Here is a 6,137-nt window from a genome sequence, read left to right as displayed (position 1 = left end):
GACAGAATAGACACGGCAAAGGGGAAATTGAAAGCTGAGCTACTGAGAGGTGCTAAATGTCAGCTGGGAAAGAATAAAAAGATGTTGTAGAACCTCAGTCTAGAGTAACCACTCAGTCCCTCTCCCGCCAAACATGAGCCAGTGTCTAGACTTGAATTACACAGCACCGGTCAGTGGACATTTACGTGGAATCAATTTTCTCTCTGCTTTCTTATCTGTCTGTGCTTCTGTCTCTCAAGACATGAGACATGTTGGGGAGAAGCTGGGTGGCACATTTGTTGTCACATTGGTTCCTGTAAAGTCTTTCCAGCTGGGGAAAAGGACATCACCCCTTGCCCAAGTTTGTTGATAGTGCCCCATTGGCAGGTGGCTGTGGAGTTGTGCTGCAAACCTGGGTGTCACGGGCAGCCCTGTGCTGTGTCATGGGAAGGATGCCTCATGTGAATAGCTGTTTCCTTAGCAGATGGAGTGGCAATTGTTGCACTGTGTGGGAAGGCCCAGGCAACAGTCCTTTCAGGCAAATGAGCACCACATCTGGATTTCTTTTCATTTCATTATGTTCCTGCCCTTTGAGTACCTCCCTCCCATCCCCTTCCTTTTAAATGGGATCAATCCAGTTGCCTGCGATCTGACAGGAATAAAAGGGACGTGTGCTTGCCTTGCAGCCCTTTACACACCCACAGCTTGTGCAGCAGGATGTTTCCATGTAGCTCTGGCCCTGCCAGGAGAAGGGCAGATGCAGCACCCTGCCCATCCTGTGCTCAAGATTCGTGGGAGCTTCACGGAAAAGCCAGAGCAGTGCTGCTGTGTCTGACCACCAGCCATGGCCCTGCATAAGCTGCAGTCACTGAAGTAGTTGAAATATAGATGAGCCCAAAGACTGTCTCTTCCTCTGGCAGGAATCTCAGGAGAATCTGGAAACACGGCAGGCGATGCACCTCCCTGACTGCCTTCCACCCTGCTGCCTCCCAGGCACATCCCGGCTGCTCTGCACGGCTGGGTGCTGACACTTCTGCTTTGGTGGGGGCTCTTCAGCTGGGTTTGAAACCCTGCCTGCAGCAGGACAGGTGGGCCAGGCATAGAAGGCAGCACAGACCCTGCCAAAGGAGTCCTTTAAGCAGATGGAATGTCCAAACAAAACCATCCAACCCAAATGCATTTCACAGAGAAGGCCGTAGAGATGATCATCCCTTACAATGCAGTGGGCAATAAAGCTCAGCTTCCTCAGTTTAATTCACTGGGATGATTTTGCTGCTGCACCTTCATCTGGAGCTCAGTCACCCAGAATAGCAGAGCTCATTCTCTGAAATGTTAAGAAAAGGCTGAATAAAATCGCTGTTTGGTCATTTTGATCGCTAGAGCATGTGGAAAACTCAAAAAAACCGTTTTTCTGCCCAAGCAGGTTTGCAATCAATTTTTTTTTCCAGTTTTATTTTTTCAACAGAAGTAGCTTTCAGCATTTTCTGTTATCAAATCCTTGTCCAAGCATTTGCTAGGCAACTGAAGTGAGATAAAGGAAATGTTAATAGTCCTTATTTTTGCAGAGGTGAGATGAAGCCTGAGCAGGTGAAGCAACTTCCCTAAAGTGGGATGTTGAACTTGTAGCACTGGAGTGGAGCATTGCAGAGCTTTGTGGCTCAATTCCATGTTTGCAGTACTTCTGTCCTGAAACCCCAAGTGAAATAAGTCAAACAATATAGACTCATAACAGTTTAAATAAGTCATCTGAATAATTAAAAATTATTTCCATGATGTTGTGATTTCTCTATGCAACCTCTTGGAAAATAATATTCTAATGTAACATCCAACAAGAATCCACTGCCTCTATATACAAAATTTAAGGTCTACTATTGAAATGAAATGGAAATAAAACAGTCAACGAGTTCCAATACAGAAAAGCACTTAAGTATGTGTTTATCTTTAAACAGATCTGGAGCCCCATTGACTTTGACAAGGCTACTCATATGCTTAAAGATAAGCCTGCTTTTGTTGGATTATGGCCCTGAGGATCTAAGTGCTGGGGGAATCATTTTCATGCTCTCCAGAAAGGGCTTTAAATCACTTTTGCTTAAGGAGAGCTAACTGGTTGGATGTAAACACACCTAACAAACCAATAGATCAAGATTAACTTTTATGCTGAGCCACTTGACATCTCTAGAAATTACTTACTGTTGAAGTTTGGTCCTTATAGAAAATAACGATCCAATTATTTTTAAGTGAAATAGAGCTGTAGGAAAACCTTGATACCTCCACTTGGGAATTTTGTTTAAAAAAGAAAAGAAGGAGAAAGAGAAGTGAGACATAGCCTTATTAAAGGGAATGCAGTGTGCATGTCTGAAGGACAGGAGAGTTAGAGGAATTGTTACATTTCAGCTCTTGAAAGGACAAGCAATGAGATACATAATAGGACTTTGCTGTTGGTTTTGCTGTTTTGCTGGTGATGCTCTGAGAACAACAAAACGGATGGGCAGCAGGGCAATGTGGACCTAAGAAACAGGTTGTATCTAGTACAGTATCTTCCTTTTGTAGATGTTAAGGAGCTTAATACTAAGTCCTTGAAATCAGTGGAAATGCTCCCATTGACTCCAAGAAGCTTTACTTCAAGCTCTGCACTGCTCATCTCACCACCCTACACAGAAACTTTGCTCTACTCAAATATGTGCATCTGGACAGGTCAGCCCTACACATTCCATAGGAAGGTGCAGCAGCACCAGTGTTGGGATCTTACCCCTGACCTTGACACACACAACCCTCCACTTGAGAAAAAAATGTGCAAACAGCACTTGTGTCCCAGGGTCTTTGCATTTTTTCACTTCCTCCCAGTCCACTGCAGGTTGTGGGGCTCTGCCACTTTGGTGTGGTCTCCGCAAGAGGGACAGTGGAGACCTGCTGGGTCATTAGGTCTCAGGACTACAGTGCAGGTCAGCCCATGCACTTCGACTCAGTCCTTCTCAATTGGCCTTGAAAACGTAATAATAAACAGCAGTAGTCAGTGGGGGTTTTGTGGATGAGGTTTTTTAAAGTAAAAACCAGAATTGCTAATACTCCATGAAAACATTGCTTTTTAAGTGTTGCCACCTCTGCTCTGTGCCTTGTCAGAAGCCTGGATGGGAGCAGCAATGGGAAATGCAAGATAAGAAAGCCCTACCATCTAGGCCAAGCACAGCAATACAACATCACTCCAGCAGTAATGACAATGGAGAAGGAACAGAATGCTGTCAGGGAATAATGGTGTCCCGCTGGCAGCTAAATATGAAAGCCAAAGCAGAGACATTTATAAAACAAACAAGCATCAGGGAAGATGAGACTTTTATTACAGAGCAGGAAATAGTGATCTTTAACAATGGTCCATTTCAGTTTCTCTCATTGTTACAGAAATAAAGTGGTGTAAATGAATGCTTTGTCTCATGTATGATTTATTGTTCCTCAGGCAATTACTGGACTGCATTCAGTCTAGTCTAGGGGAGGGAATTGCTCATCATCTGACCAGAGGGCAGCTTGTGGGGGCAAGCAGGCAAGGAGGAGACATGGTTTGTGTCTAAGCCTCTGACCACCACCAAAAGCAGCAGGCCAGGCTGACTCACATCGACTGACGCCACAAGCAGTTTCACATGATGACAGAAAGTTTTACTGCAGCACCATGACGTCGTATTGGCAGCAGAGCCTGGTTAAGCAGTTTCTGCACCTCACCCCTGCACACCATCCTGCTGTAGCTGCTTCTCCCAGTGGTGCCAGCTAAGTAACAACACGAGGAAACAGATGGAATAAAACAACACCCGGAAAACGGCTGTGTCCCCCCCAGTTGGAGTCCTCGGTGTCTCTGTCGTATCAGCTGCACAAATGGGGGGTGTGCTGGAGGGACAAGAACAGGGGGTTCCAGTGAAGATGGAGAAGGGAGCAGGAGATCCTGGTGTAAGGAGTAATTCTGCCAGGGAGAAGGCAAGGGAGACCCTACCTTTAGTAAGAGGGTAAAATTACACTGAGACTCTGACATAAAATATACTACCCTGACACAGAGAGCTCCCACATGCTGCCATACCATACATTTATCCTCTGTGGGGTACCAGCTCTATGTAAATGTTTCACAGAGGAAACAGCAGAGAAAGCAGCTTGGGGCAAAAGCAAACAAATTTCCAACTTTTCCTATCATTTCAGAGGAAAAATAAATCTGCGAGAAAGATTATGCTGTTTGCCATCAAGGTGGCACATAGAGGAAAAGAAAAAGAGCTAGAATTTGGATGGGAATGAGTAGTCAAGGTGCTGCCTGGAATGAAGCCCGAGCTAAACCCACACTCTTTTATCAACCTTCTGTAGGGATAAAAACCCCAACAAACCCCAAAACCCCCACATTAAAAACACGGTAGGGTCATGGTGACAGGAGTACAAATGAAGAAGAGAGAACACATATTTAGGCTGTCAGAGGGATGTGTGACTTATAGCAATGGGATAAAATGAAACATAAAGAAAGAAAATACAGCTGACCATCAGAAAACATTTCTTAGCAACCTCTTTTTAGTGTATCTTCACGCTTTTCTGAGCTACCTGTTGGTATAACAACCTCTGGAGACTGCAGAATAATTCCTATGGGCTATTTTTAAATTTAAGGCTGGACTGGAAACTGTAAGAAAATGCTACTGAGTGAGATAGATTAAATAGCCTAATAGACCATTTTCCTCTCTAATTTCCATTAAGGTGGTTAACTGGAATGTTGCTTGCAGCATATTAGTGAAAAAACACTGGAAACACGGTCATATAGTGGATCCAGAATCCTAAACTAAAGTTTGTAGTAATAACAGTGATATAAAAATCCATCTCAGGTATTTTATTACTCTAATTAGTGCCTGAGAGAATCACAATCTTCAGCGTATGCATCTTGCAACACTCCCCAGGAGAAGAGATTTGTATCAACTCTTTACAAGAAAAGGAGCAAATATACACGGGGATTTGGTTGTCTAGTGTGCTAGGGCAATCAGGAAAATTAATCTGAATTAACTGAAGCATGAATTTAATTTGGATCCTTCTGCCAAGTTGCATTTTGCACATAATCCTCATTTAGAAGGCAAGTGTCTTCCTCTGAGTGCAGAGTATCAGGCTCTCGCCGCGTACCTGTTGACATCGATCCCCATTAGCAGTTTACAGTGGATTAGTTGCACTGTCCGGTGACTATTAAACACAGAGTTTGTTTGCATTTTTCTGTTGCTTATGGTTTGACGGGCAAGCTGCCAAGCATTTTAGAATTAACTACACAAAACCGTCACCACCTCGACGGTGGGGAGAACGGAATTGAGAGGGCTCCGTTGGGTTCCCCAGTCCTGGGGAACCATAACTCTCACAGTGTGACTCGGATGGCGAGGGGCCAGCTAGCTCACAAACCTGTGTCATATTTGCTGTTAAAGAGATTACGGCTGTAAATTAAAATTACTAACAGCCTTGGGATGATGGGCAGAGTTAGCGCTTTCAAATAACTTCTCTTGTTAAGGTAATACTCTCAAGTACCTGCCACATAAGCCCCGCCAGTTTACCTGCTCCCTAATTGCGGTGCTCCCTGCTCTGTACGGCAGGAGCAACGCTTCCTTTCCCTGAATCCCGCTGCATCGGGCGCCAGCCGAAGGTAAGGGGGATGCTTTAAGGAAGTTATTCATTGGGAAAATGGCGTTTGGTGATTGGCGTTTATAGCTTTGTTTTAAACTGCATTTAAACCTTGTTTTAAACTTTGTTTTAAATAGCTCAGAAAAGCGTGAAGATACTGGCACTACGGAAGAAAGAAAAAGGAAATGGAAAAGAAAAAGGAAATGGAAAAGAAAAAGGAAATGGAAAAGAAAAAGGAAATGGAAAAGAAAAAGGAAATGGAAAAGAAAACGGAAATGGAAAAGAAAACGGAAATGGAAAAGGAAAAACGAGGAAGAGGAAGAAAGAGAAAATAGAAAAGAAAATGGAAAAGAAAATGGAAAAGAAAAAGAAAGAGAAAGACAAAAAAAGGAGAAAAAGAAAAAGGAAAGTAAAAAGGGAAAGAGAAAGATAAAAAGAAAAAGGGAAAGAAAAAAGAAATGAAAAAGAAAGAAGAAAAGAAGGAGGAAAAGAAATAGGAAAAGAAAAAAAAAGAAAAAGAAAACGAAAAATGGAAAGGAAAGAAAAGG

Source organism: Corvus cornix, chromosome 6 (assembly GCF_000738735.6).
Source record: "Corvus cornix cornix isolate S_Up_H32 chromosome 6, ASM73873v5, whole genome shotgun sequence".
Taxonomy (NCBI): Eukaryota; Metazoa; Chordata; class Aves; order Passeriformes; family Corvidae; genus Corvus; species Corvus cornix.
The sequence above is the reverse complement of the archived record's forward strand: the minus strand, read 5'-3'. Positions refer to the sequence as shown.